General features: G+C 36.4%; 1 long non-coding RNA gene across 1 annotated transcript; it reads left to right on the top strand.

The window, feature by feature from the left end:
• Positions 1–312: 312 nt before the first annotated feature.
• On the top strand, positions 313–13954 carry LOC130052080 (uncharacterized). The gene is made up of 3 exons (XR_008800441.1): positions 313–394; positions 8140–10059; positions 12628–13954. It is a non-coding gene; the product is annotated as an uncharacterized LOC130052080 (long non-coding RNA).
• The last annotated feature ends 1165 nt before the right edge of the window (positions 13955–15119 follow it).

Here is a 15119-nt window from a genome sequence, read left to right as displayed (position 1 = left end):
AGAAGATGAAACCCGCGCGATCTAAGAGTTTGCGGTCAGTATCTGATCATTATCATTGAGTACATGTTCGCCCGTCACAAAAACATGTGGTGGACTTGGTTTTCTGCAGTAGAACCCACGTGACGCCCGTTACTATATCAGATAGCGGTAAATCACCTTCTTAGAGAAACAATGGCGTAAACAAAAATCGTAAATGATGGAGGAGGACTTTGTGTCTGCTCTTCTCCGAAACTCGGAAGGTCCCCCAGAACAGCGCGACAGGAAAGTATCCAGGACATATTCCGTAGAAAACCTATCCAGCTCACGTCAGGGGGCTCCGGAGATTTCTGGGGCATGGAACTCAACTTTGGACATAATCCGGGATATTGATTCGTCCAGCCCTAAAATAGCACAGGTTTGTTAGATAAGAAAGTTCTAAGATCGTGTAAATGTTAAAAAATATATGTATATGTACAACATGCATTAGCGGATCTAGAGGGGTGGGGGGTTGTAACCCTCCCTTTGGTTGAACACTTTTGAGCAAAAAAGTTTATTTTTTACCGTTTTAGAATAGTCACACCCACATTAGTACAAACTTGGGTCGCACTCCCCTTTGAAAATTTTCTGAACCCACCCCTGGTATGTTTAGAGGAAATGTAATAGCCATGTTCTGTACGAATTAGAGTGATTGACATTTGTTTGAGTTTGGGATAATATGACATATAATACTGATCTGTAGATTTTGTGGGGGGACCCATACTATAATGATTTTGAGTCCCCCACCCCCTAGGCTCCCTGTGACTCATGAGAACTTTAATCTTGAAAATTGATATACATGTATACTATACTCTCGTATACCGTGCGCGCGCGTGCTCGTGTGTGCGTGCGTGTGCTTTCCCAAGACGTACGTCTTCTGGCAAACGTATACTATTAAATTACCGAGATGCAAGTGTATGGCATGGCATTTGTTTAAATATACATAAATATTCTATATATGTGATAGAGTAAATATATGCAAAAGTTTAACTGAAATCACACTTTTGAAAAAAAAAAATTTTAAGCGGCCTCGATATGTATTGAATCTATCGTACATTGATGGTTGACATTATGTGTTTCATTTTTAAATAAAAAAATTCTTTTAAACGAAAAGTTATATAAAGACACAAAAAGTGGCAACTTTATGTGTAAAAAAAATCCCTTGGGGATTCGGGTTTGGATAAGTCCTCAGTACCCCTTGCTTGTCGTAAGAGACGACTAAATGAGAATGAGACCGCAGAAACCGAGGTCCCGTGGCATGATCAAAACCCCTCCCTGCTCATAGGCCGTAAGCGTCGAGCATAAGCCTGAATTTTGCAGCCCTTCCCCGGCAATGGTGATGTCTACATATGAGTGAAAAAATTTCGAGAGGGACGTTAAACAATACACAGAATTAAAATATGAGTAAAAATGTATGCAACTATTTATCCTAGTAGCTAAAAGTAATCTAAAGTACGAGTTTTATCTACATTGAACTTTTGGAATTTAATTAGAATTGTGAATTTAAATAGACGTACGTTTTAATTCATTTTCTAAATTCTCTTTAATTGTCCTTAATAAATTAGTAAAAACGAGTTAAAAATTCCCGACTTTTTCTTCTAATAGATGCACTAACTATATATATATATATATATATATATATATATATATATATATTTAAAAAATATGAAAAGAAAACACAGAAATCCTCCGTAAAGCTTTACGGAGGATTTCTGTGTTTTCTTTTCATATTTTTTTTAATATTAGTATCCGATTACTGAGACTCTATTTCAATTTGGAGATATATATAATTTTGGATATATATATATATATATATTATGTTGGTGTTCTCTTTCTCTCTCTTAAGGTGGGTAGATTAATTGATTGTGCACGCAGTTTAATTATCTCTGACATACAATCCTGCTGCAGTACTTACATCTGGCAGGAAGATAATTGATAACGGTGATAGTGATAATTAGATGTCATCCCAGAGGTCAGTTCATCTGTGACGGGCGTGCAGGTGACAACCCATGAGTACGGTCAATCAGCGCGTGACATGTTGAACACGTTAAGTCTGTCCTATATAAACTCGTGTATGAAAGAACAACTTCACCATTCTCACGATGGAACCACAACCTCTCACTCCAAAGGAATATTTCCCAGGAATGCCGATCGACGAAGATGAAAATGTCATGGAATCTGACGTCGTTTTGGAGGAACATCTTTACCGTATGAAGATGGAGTTGGCGAAGATTGAGTTGGCTAAAACGGAGAGAAAGTTCCACCGGGCATGCGAACAAATAGTCCTCCTGAACTACAAGATGTCGAAGATGCAGGACAGACACGATCGGACCAAGGAGATGAACCTTCGAATGTTCCGGTACAGCTACCGCCTCCAACTGGCCGACATTGAAGGAATCAAGAACATGTACCACGCCTACGCCGTACTCCAGGCCGAAAAAATGCGAAGTCTGGAGCTGCAAATATTCGGGGAAATTCTAGTTGACGAATTCGACGAGTATGAACCTGTAGACTAGGTCAGAAAAACGAATCCTTTCCCAGGCCGACATACACCCAGTCACCAGAGCCCGCCACGGGCAGACAGACAAACCGTCCTTAGGCGGTGTCAAAAACCAACGGCCCTTTTCAGGGTCATACAAATAGTTTGAAAAGACACCTCCATTCACGAAACGATATTCTATCAGTTTCTTATGGGCAGTTTATATTTGATCATCTACTCAAGTCAGAGTAAGAGAAATATAATGGATCGTTTGATTTGCTTCCATAGTGTACTTGTTAATATTGGGTCTACTTCAAAGTCACACGTCAATTCAATTTATTGCGCATATTAAAGATATTTTGCTGTATTTGATACAAATACAAAGAAATTAAGTTTTTAGCATGGAAGACTTGAAAAATAAAATCTGTGTCGATGGATATTCTATTCGGGTTAGAACAGATCCTTTGCTTGTCGTATGAGGCAACTAAATGGGGCGGTCCTTCGGATGAGACCGCAAAAACTGAGGTCCCGTGTCACAGCAGATGTGGCACGATAAAGATCCCTCCCTGCTCAATGGCCATAAGCGCCGAACAAAGGCCCAAATTTTGCAGCCCTTCACCGGCAGTGGTGACGTCTCCATATCAGTGAAATATCCTCGAGAGGGACGTTAAACAATATTGAATCAATCTATTCGAAATTTCGACGTCATTTGATAGACCACTATACTTGTTGTTCGAGTGTGGTCAGGGGTCACAAAAGCAGATATAGAAAAGCTAGTAAATGTTCAGTTATTTGCAGCTACAATTCAAGTTTACCGTTAAATGCTGTAAGAAATTCGTAATACCTGGAAACAAGTTGAATACCAGCTAAGCTTTTCACAATATCTATAATATTTACAACAATTTAGTTTCCATGAATCTACAGAATATAGCACATGATATAATTCTGAATCAGTTTCTGAATATCTGATAACAAAGCTTGTATTCCTGATACTGTCAGAAAGGTCATACAAATATCTCAAAAAGACCCCTCCATACTCTTAGTGTCCATCAAGGGAAGCAACTGAGGAATAATACAATAATAACACGAGGATATGTACAATATTTTGAAATTGAAAACTTTCAAATTTTACTTTATTCAGTCAAAAATGCCGTTTTTAGTACAACGTAATCCGGGCAAAAACTAAAACCCGCGATCGACAGTTCAGTAGTCGACAGGCCAATCAACGTGTCAGATTCTACGGAGATAACGTCATGGTGTAGGGTGAAATTTTCGTTTACAGTTACACATTTTGAATGGAATCTTAATGTTCAACTGAGCCGAATCTCAGCCGAGTTTAACCGACGGTTTGATTTCCCATTGCATTGTTTAAAAGCGGCATAGTTTCTTTTCATCTCTACTGTTGATTTTGCACCAGCAGAATTGTTTTTATCACGACAAAAGTCGTTTATATCTTTCCATTAGTTTTGAATAGCGCCCGAAAAATGTCGTGCAATATGCTACCCATGTCGAACGCGGATACGACAAACTATGGATTATAAAAACCAGCACGATGTAAGATGAGTAGTTTGTAAGGAATATTACGCATAAAACTATTATCAGAAAAAACATTTCGGAAAAAGATGTGTTGCGTTTGTAAGCCTGTCAGTATATATCCTCGTACGTAACCGGTCACAGTATCGTACAAGCTCCGGTCAGCTCAGTATATTCCGTTATGCTATAACTCCATTATTCGTAGGGGAAAGTAGTCCCGGAGAATTGACGTTGTACGGAGTTTGAGTATCATAGTGATTTATGCGCTCGCTTCACATCCGGGCCTAGGAGTTACGTGTTCGATTCTCGATCATAACGAAGATTTTTTAAATGGTCAACTCTCGGTATTACTACAATCTCTCACCAGAGGGCGTATTACAGCTGCGCTACAACACCTTTGTCAACGTCTAAATGTCAAGATTCTTGGCAAAACTTACCTGTACCTATAGCATCATGGATAATAATTTTATAAGTTTTAAAAGTTTTATGCTTTAAATCTTAAAGTAGGTTCACAAAAACAACGAATTCCATGATTATACTAGTATTATTGAATGAATGAATATTTATATAAACCTTCTAATTCGCTCAGGTGTCTCATATTTACCATCTTCTGATTTTAAAAAATTCAGAGAAGTGTTTGATTTGCTCAGATATTATCATTACAGTTCGATATGCTAAGTTAGTTTTTGTACGTTTTGATATAACTTTTTAGACGTTGACAGGGGTATTAGTGGAGCGTAGCGGGAACGATAACTTTGGGTAGAGATTGGTATTACTAGTGAAAGTCACGGGTCGTTCGATTATGACCTGATAGACGTGGTAACTCCCATGTGGCGGTAGGCGTTGGCGCGACAAAGAATCCACTCTGCTACATTGTACGTCTGTAATCGCCATGTATAGGACAAAATTTGTGGTACTTCACCTAAAGCTGGTGACGTCACTACTTGAGTCATTTATTTAAAGAGACACTACAGCTCATTTTCCACATTTTAATAAAGTGCTTTTAAAAACATGTATTAATAAAATGATAAAAATCATATCGATACTGACAATTTTGAACAATTGAATGCATTAATTTGCTCTAAACTGCGCTTTGAAGATCATCCGGAATTCAAAGGTTTCTTCATGCTGACTCAGACTTTTGAATGGTTATTTACATTACGTGGTTTTGAATGACAGCGAAGGTGTTGTGTAAGAAATTATTTAAATTCCCCTTCAAAGGGGTCCACACTTACCTTTCAAGTATAAAATTATTCCCTGCTCATTATAATATTAAGTAAATAATTATATAAATCATTATTTCAACAGAAACCCTCCGATGTTTTTACAACTTAAGTTAACACGTGTCGTGTTCAGATAAAAATAACACTTTTAAAGCAGTGTTTTCGCGGCTAGTCTCAGTGGCAGATTTAGGGGGGCCAGAATCCCCCTCCCTTTTTTCGCCACAAATTGTGAGTGAAACTCCAAATTTTGCACCCAGAATGGCCGATTACTTTGGCTGATATTGGACTTTCACATCCCCTTCGGAAATCCTAGATCCGCCACTGAGTTACAATCGTTTCTCCTAGCTCTTTGTTTTCCAACGGTCATACTGATCCCAAGGTCAATTTTATTTCACGTATGAGTTTTATCTCATTTTATTTTTACCTCTTTTCTCACAGAATCTTTCAAAATTCTGGATCTATCCACTACACTTTCTCTCACTGGACGACATGCTGCATTGTTTACTGTTTATGCGCATGCGTCTGAAGACCGAAGGAGGAGACTCGATATTTTTTGTATAGGCCATCAAAAAGTATTAATTTTTATGTTAAAACAAGAATTTTTAACTTTAGATAAGTGTTATTTTCGCAAAGTTCATACATTCAACAATGCAACAAAAATTGAGAAAGCCCTGAGAAAAATGTCATTTCATGATTTTGCGCAAAATGAGCTGTAGTGTCTCTTTAAGAACATATGAACAAACAATAAATATATTCTCAGACAGGAGCCCATCCTTACGTCTTATGTGAGAATCAAGCTCTCGTTGTTTTGGTGTTTTTTTTCTCGGATCGGACAGATGTTTTGTATTATCTTCTACTTAGACAAACCTATGCATGTAAGCCGGTTTGTCACTCGAAGATAAAAGAATTTTGGAAATTCCTCGGGGTCGGTTTTTCCGATATCTCGTATGGGTTAAAACTTCCGGTCACATGTGTACAGTTGTTCACCAGGATCTCTGGGATTAGTTGCCAGCTTCAGGGTTTCGGTGTAGTTTTATTTGAAATTAACATCAGGGAAGTACTAAAAAAATCTAAGTTTCTTTTTCACCTAGCAATACTTAATAGTAAGGTAGCAGTCGATCTTTTAAGGATAAATGCTACGCCAGAGAAATGATGTTGACGAATACAACAAGATTTACTTTATTAAATCACAAAAGAAATAATAGAAAGTAATCGGGGGGGGGGGATTAAAACACCTACTGGACTCTAACACGCGATCTACAATTCAGTTACTCAGCCAGGCAATTAGATCTAAAGGGAATAGACAAATAGTGTTGATATCTTAAAGGAATCGGCTGTTATGACGATGTCGTATACCTCCTTAAATGTCTAATGCGCAAAATTACAAGAGATTTTAATAGGGAGAAATCACATTGAAAATTATCAATCACCAACAGAAAAATATAAAAGGGGGGAGGTCTGTGGTCAGGGTCTTGTGACATTTACTTGTGATGCATACACGTCTTCAAACAGAATCAAACCGCTGCCAGCCCAAAGAGCCACACACTGTATAATCTTACATGACACATAACCATGGAAGACAAGGCGATACGTGTATCCGTGGCAGATTAAGTGAGCTTTCCCAAGTGTAACCACGTGTTGTTTGCTGTCCATTCAAGCATATTTTTTTGGTAAATACCTGGAATGAGCAGATCTAGGTGTTATCTAAATCAACAAAGACGCCTATACTTCTGTGATTTTATCATATCTATCTGCACCTCTTGCTTACTCATCTTAATTCTTTATTCACTCTAAATCAGAGCACTGTACACGAACTGGAAGGGTCTTTCCCGGATCTTCCCCGTTTCCAGGGGATCCGAGGGTCGACCACCATCGTCACCTCGCCTTAACAAACATAGTGTAGCAGGGCCCCTATTGGGCAGTCTGCACTATAAATCACCACCCTCGTCGATTGTACTTGAGATACAAACAAATACCGGGTATATACATATGTAAGCAAAAGTTACAGGTTACAGGTATATGTAAGGGTCACAAAATATATATGTATTTCCGACGCTTTTTTTCAATTATTGTCCATAATTTGTCTTCTCACATACCGACATTATATCAAGAGATATGACAATCCTGGTCTCCGATTTGCCAACACATTAGGGGGGTGATCAAAGCAGCATGGTATGTGTTTCGTCGGAAGTGTAATCAGTATTAAACACGTAACTGGCCATAAAATAGATTCCTTTGAGCAAAACATTAATGAGAAAATATTGCATCTATACATAATGGAAAAAAAAATCAGAATCAAAACTAACGCTAATCAGATTACTCTGACTAAAAAGAGTGACTCTGTAATCTGGGTGTTCTGTGATTTATATTAACCTCTGCTAACCTAATCGATCTGGGAATACTTACTATAAACAAAACATCCAATCTTCGTGGCATTAAGGAAATAGTGTATGAGTGAATAACAAGCTCTAATGGTGCAAAAGGTTGCAGATCAATAATTTGAACAATATCGTTACTTACGCAATGTCATTGACTTCAGATTTTCAGATAGTATTCCTGATAATAAAATTTACATCCATACAATAATTTTACAAACCTTATGATAATCAGACGGAATTAATTGAAATCTATATTGCAGTTTTATTATCCATCGCTGATTACAGCCACTAGCTTCATCTTCAGATCTTATCGTGTACTAAATGTAATAAATTGTGAGCTTATCTGATGTGTAAGGTGGGCTTCTGAGTATGAAATCAATAAATGATTTTATCTCTATATACTGCTCTTTAAGGCACGGCACCCGATCGCGAACTAAGTCGTCTAAAAATGATTTTATAATTGAAAAAATATTTCCAGATTGCACAATGGTGGTCGATTCTTCTTTTTCAGCCCCGCTGGATGCACGACACGGAATATGCCATCATCGCTTACTGCAGCTATGGCTGTCTTCTCCTGGTTCTGGCCTGTGTTGTCACAACCCTGCTGGTCGTGTTCGGAACTATGTGAAAAAGACTCACTCAATGTACTGTTAAATTAAAGTTAATTTAGGATCATCACACCACTGTCTACGTCACGATTTCTGTGGCGGAATAGAATACATGAATATAAAACGGTTTGGAATAGTTCTTGAACAAAACTATTTTTTCTCTATATTCATTCAAGTTTGTCATCAATATTCTCTATTCAAGCTATTGGCGGTTAACTCCCCTACAGAAGGTTAAAGTCGTGCTAGATTATTTAAATCCGAATCCGAATACGCGGTGTAATAAACTAGAATCTTATTTTCGTATTTTAGCATCACACAGCGACCAGTTTAACTTTGCTGGCCACACAGACATTGCAAAAACTAACAGGGTTTCATTGTAATTAAAACATTGCTATGACGTCATTTTGTCTAAGGATTTACATTTGGCTGTCCGATATTAGTGACCAGGTAGCGGACAATACAAGTATAATCTAATATATCAATTGTAATATCAGACTGCCCCAGTACTAATGTCCAAATCAACAAATGAAATTTAAAGGGCGATGATTCGAGTGCGATATATGTTCTAATGGGCCTCAAACTGTGTGGTATATTTTTCATACAGTGCTGTATGCTGTAAATAAACAATGCTCAAATACAGTAAACATCATATCGATATTCCCCAATGAAATTTTTAAACATTGCCTTACTGAATCGTTAGTCCTACTTACACCTGAACTAGTGACTTATACTATCTTTAGATATTTTTTAATTGGTTCAAAAAGTAATCCTTTCTAAGTGATTGGACAAACCGGCAGTGACCTTCAGGGGAAGCGGAAGTAAGGCGTGATGCTGTATATTCAATTTGGATGATCGCAGGCTTCACAGATCTGGGATGTTGGCATACATTGAATTTAAAGAAGCACTTAATGAGAAAATGTTATTGGATTCTTTGTTTGTGTAAAACCTGAAGACAGGACGAAGCGGACTTTAATTTCTGTTGATGGCTATGTTTACGCTTGGCGGCTGATAAATACCTCGGGAAAGGAAATTAAACTTTGAAATTATCATTTTCTTGGAGCCCGACCAGTTCACAAATATAAACGAAGAAATAAATATGTAAATATTCCATTGATCTGGCAAGCATTTGATTTGTGCGAAGCACGATAAGCTGGCTGAAGCTCGTGAAGTTTTACATAAAAAGAAACAATGAATTTCACGAAAATCTTATAAAATCATAGGGTAACGTGACTGTTCACCAATACTAATGGTGGGATATTCACGGAATATCAGCCTGTAGCAACAGACGGACGTATATCTAGCGTATTGATCTGCTGTCAATATTGCATTTGCAGTGTATTATATTTAACTGAATATGTCAACAGCATTAAGAGGTTAGTCCGGTGTAGATGACAAAGGACATCGCATATTGAAGACAGAGGGGGTGGATTTATTAGTTACACGCGAGGCATCTGACAGCTTCACGGACGAAAAGATGTAATTCGCTGATAGATATAACGGGCTAGATTTTGTTCGATGTCGACGGTGAATGTTGTGTTTGTTTTACATCATATATTTTTTCTGGAGTTGGAATAATGGAACAAAACGGTGAAGCACCTGAGGAAGATTTCATTGCCACACTTCTAAAACAGTCGACCGCCACGTCACATGACAACAAAGCTTATTCTACTACGCCAACCAGTGCCTGCGGTCCCTCGGACGCCTCACGGACATCCCAACCCCTGGTCAGAAAAAATGGACATCAACTTCTGGGAAACCATTTGACTGTCATGTCAACTAAAGATAAAACAGCAAGCCCCCATGCCAGTCATCTAAGTCTTACGGTAAAGTAGCATTTACGGTTAAATTGCATTTTTATGAAATTGAAATTTTTTTGGTAACATTAATTTTTTTTTCATTATTATGTATTAACATTTTGTCAGACTATCCTCAAAGAAATGTTTGGAAAATTATACTTGGCACTTTTTGCAGTGTGCACTATGATTTCAGAATTTTTATTAGCGAAACCTTTTTACTGATATCAAACGAATCAGTTTTTTTTTTTTTTTTTTTTTTTTTTTTTTTTTGCATACTTGTTAATGCAAGAGTTTCACTTTGATATTTTATTTTTAAATGTTTCTACCTTTGATATCTTTACGTGTACTTATTGAAATGATAGTCATTATAGGTGTGAACGATGTGTACATGAATCTTGTTAATTATATATAGTGATATCTTTACGTGTACTTATTGAAATGATAGTCATTATAGGTGTGAACGATGTGTACATGAATCTTGTTAATTATATATAGTGATATCTTTACGTGTACTTATTGAAATGATAGTCATTATAGGTGTGAACGATGTGTACATGAATCTTGTTAATTATATATAGTGATATCTTTACGTGTACTTATTGAAATGATAGTCATTATAGGTGTGAACGATGTGTACATGAATCTTGTTAATTATATATAGTGATATCTTTACGTGTACTTATTGAAATGATAGTCATTATAGGTGTGAACGATGTGTACATGAATCTTGTTAATTATATATAGTGATATCTTTACGTGTACTTATTGAAATGATAGTCATTATAGGTGTGAACGATGTGTACATGAATCTTGTTAATTATATATAGTGATATCTTTACGTGTACTTATTGAAATGATAGTCATTATAGGTGTGAACGATGTGTACATGAATCTTGTTAATTATATATAGTGATATCTTTACGTGTACTTATTGAAATGATAGTCATTATAGGTGTGAACGATGTGTACATGAATCTTGTTAATTATATATAGTGATATCTTTACGTGTACTTATTGAAATGATAGTCATTATAGGTGTGAACGATGTGTACATGAATCTTGTTAATTATATATAGTGATATCTTTACGTGTACTTATTGAAATGATAGTCATTATAGGTGTGAACGATGTGTACATGAATCTTGTTAATTATATATAGTGATATCTTTACGTGTACTTATTGAAATGATAGTCATTATAGGTGTGAACGATGTGTACATGAATCTTGTTAATTATATATAGTGATATCTTTACGTGTACTTATTGAAATGATAGTCATTATAGGTGTGAACGATGTGTACATGAATCTTGTTAATTATATATAGTGATATCTTTACGTGTACTTATTGAAATGATAGTCATTATAGGTGTGAACGATGTGTACATGAATCTTGTTAATTATATATAGTGATATCTTTACGTGTACTTATTGAAATGATAGTCATTATAGGTGTGAACGATGTGTACATGAATCTTGTTAATTATATATAGTGATATCTTTACGTGTACTTATTGAAATGATAGTCATTATAGGTGTGAACGATGTGTACATGAATCTTGTTAATTATATATAGTGATATCTTTACGTGTACTTATTGAAATGATAGTCATTATAGGTGTGAACGATGTGTACATGAATCTTGTTAATTATATATAGTGATATCTTTACGTGTACTTATTGAAATGATAGTCATTATAGGTGTGAACGATGTGTACATGAATCTTGTTAATTATATATAGTGATATCTTTACGTGTACTTATTGAAATGATAGTCATTATAGGTGTGAACGATGTGTACATGAATCTTGTTAATTATATATAGTGATATCTTTACGTGTACTTATTGAAATGATAGTCATTATAGGTGTGAACGATGTGTACATGAATCTTGTTAATTATATATAGTGATATCTTTACGTGTACTTATTGAAATGATAGTCATTATAGGTGTGAACGATGTGTACATGAATCTTGTTAATTATATATAGTGCGACTATTTTAACGATGGGAATATTCGGACAGAAATAAAAGTAAAATAATTAATACACGGGGACAGGGACTGCGACACTTCACGCCAACATACTATGCTAACGCGCACCATGAAGTATGCTGGCGTAAAGCAACGAGTTTTATAAAGTATACAGCCAAATCAGGCCCTCGTGTATTTTCAACACTGAAATGTATGTCTTGGGTAAACTACACTGTGTGAAATCATGTAGTGTAGTGTCATTATTATGGGAAATTGTTGGTTTTAATACCAGCAAAGTGTGCTAGATTGCGTAGTGAAGTACACTTTGAAATACACCAGTCTTCATAGGAACGGGTTTTAAGGTCATTGGAAGGTCGACTGAACTAACACTACAGTTGCTTGGGATTTCAATCACAGGCAAGTGCATCGCTGGGGTCGAATTTACCATGCACTCTTTAATAGTAAATTCGACCCCAAGCGATGCAATTGCCTGTGATTTCAATAAATGTCCACATGATTTAGAATGGCTAGTTTTCTTATACATATACATATTCTGTATCGAATTTTCGACAAGATTGTTTCGTCATTTGAAGATAATGATCACCTCTCTGTTTCCGACTTTCAGGATCCTTCATTAGATGATAAAGTGTATACCGTCTTGGCGTACGGGATTTATTGTCTCCTGCTTATCATCCTCACCATGGTGACAACAATCTGCCTTATTGTGCTCACGTGACCTCTCCAAGTGCAACGATATCATTACCATGAGGAAAACTATGTCAGTTATCCGTGACGTATCACTGAACTCTGACTCCAATATCAAGCACACACAAACATCGAAATGGATTAATTGAAAAGTACTTAGTGTCGTTGTATCATTATTTGGTGTATAGTATCTTAGACATTCCATCAAACTTGGAAGAATTCTACTTCAGCTTCGATGTTGAATACAAATTTTGGAAGGGAAAGTTCGAAATTTTCCATCAATGAAATTGGTAGGGATGCACAGCAAGTTAGCAACATGTGGTTTTATGATTTTCAAAAGGTCAATGGAATCCAAATGGAGTATGAATGTAGTGTATTCTGTTTCCCATTTCAATTACGCTTGTCTAGACGTTACATATACATGGTATCGCACCGGTAATTATATTTTACTATACATTACAAACAAAAATAATTAATACTCAGTTTGTAAAATTGAGGTAAAAATCATAGTCGGAAATTAAATGTTCTATGTTACCCGTTTCGTTGTACTGATAAAGGAAAAACAAGGAATTGCGCTGCATTTTCGAATAATTTTCACCCGCAAATAAGATTAACGTCAAATCCACGTGTTTGTCACATGTTCAATATATCTTTTAACATGTTTTATCATATATAACATAATAGGATTAGACAGCAGACAGGACCTATGTATAAGCCTTCTTTCATATATGTGTAAACAGTCCCGAGTGCACCCCAGGAACTTCAACATTAAATAGTTACTTTGTAAACAATCATGTTTATAAATTACACAAAATTTCCTAACGAGGGGTACACAATTATGAGAAGAAGATAAGGGGAAATAAAAAAAAAAAAAAGGTTTGCGCAAGAAAAAAGTCTAAGTTCATGATGATTGGACAATTACCGGTGTGATACCATTTTGGACACGCTGATGTCAAAGAATAAGAATGCTGGAGATTGTTGAGGTGCGCTTTGATTCGCGCGACCCTTGTGTGTCTTGTTTTATTGTTATGGTTTTTTATCAATAAATAAACGACAAAACTGTGTGTAGAATTTTTGAAAGACTTCAGTATTGAAAATTAAACAGTACATCAGCATTGAGAATACAGGGGTTTCAGCATTTCGCAAATTCTATAATTGTTATAACGATCTAGCTTGCCATTACAACCTATCATTTGGGTCAAATGCTGTTTCATACCGATTGATATGCCGTTCTTGTACACTGATTTTGACTACGAATTACTCCGTTTACCTGATACTTTTATAGGGCTCATGACGGGTGTGACCGGTCGACAGGGGATGCTTACTCCTCCTAGGCACCTGATCCAACCTCTATATTCTGGGGTCCGTGTTTGCCCTACTCTCCATTTTGTATTCCATACTGGAGTTATGAAAGTGATCACTCTTCGTAGTCTTCACCATTATTAGTTGATCTACTCTGATCAATCAATTTTACTGTAGCGTGAATGCTTGCAGAAAGTAGTAAAATTGATCAACATATTGCGTCCGAACTGGTCGGTTGTGTCCCATCAGCAACTTGAATAATTTTGAACGAGAGGCCCATGGGCCACATTGCTCACATGCGTTATCTTGGCCCTGCTGTTGTTCAGCTATTGTAATTTTTAAAAGATTGATGTAATCTAAGTTATTCCCATGAAAAATTTTGACCTCATATTGAAGCCCCAACCTAACCCCATAGGGTCACGACAAACCCACGTACAATATCGCAAGATAAAAACTCATGGTACGAAATGTAACGTCTTGCCATAAGGGATCAATATACAAATTATGAAAGCCCTAACTTAAGAAGTTCAGAGAGTATTGCCTAGGTTAACTTTCTTCAAAGTAGGTCAAAATGCAAGGTCGTGTTACAAGGTCAAAAATTTTGGTTACAAAAGAAAGGTCTTGTCACAAGGAATAAATCTATTAAAAATGAAAGATGTATCCCTCACTTTTCAAAAGTTATTAGCAAGGTTATAGATTCGGTTAAAGTTTTAAAACTTGGGTCAAGCTCCAACGTCACATCGTCAAGCTCCAACGTCACATCGTCAAGCATCATGAATCAAATGAAATTTCCTGCGATAAGAAATTTATATACCAACTAAGAAATTCCTACCTTAAATAGGTCAGGAGACATTACCTTGGTTAGGTTTTCTTTAAAATAGGTTAAACGCATGGGTTAAGGTCAGAAGGACAAAAGCTTTCATATCAAAAGGAAGGTTGTTTTTTTTTTGTTTTTTTTACAAGGAATACAGATATAAAAACTTATCACGCAGCACTAAAAACTTATGACATGTGTTCCAGTTTGAGACAGACACCCCCACCCCCTCTGACTTTAGCCACGGGGGTGGGGGAGGGGACTTGTATCAACACAACTTAGGAACATTTTTATTT

The sequence above is a fragment of the Ostrea edulis genome, chromosome 2 (genome assembly GCF_947568905.1).
Source record: "Ostrea edulis chromosome 2, xbOstEdul1.1, whole genome shotgun sequence".
NCBI lineage: Eukaryota > Metazoa > Mollusca > Bivalvia > Ostreida > Ostreidae > Ostrea > Ostrea edulis.
Note: the sequence above shows the minus strand (reverse complement) of the source record. Positions and strands in the feature narration are given on the sequence as shown.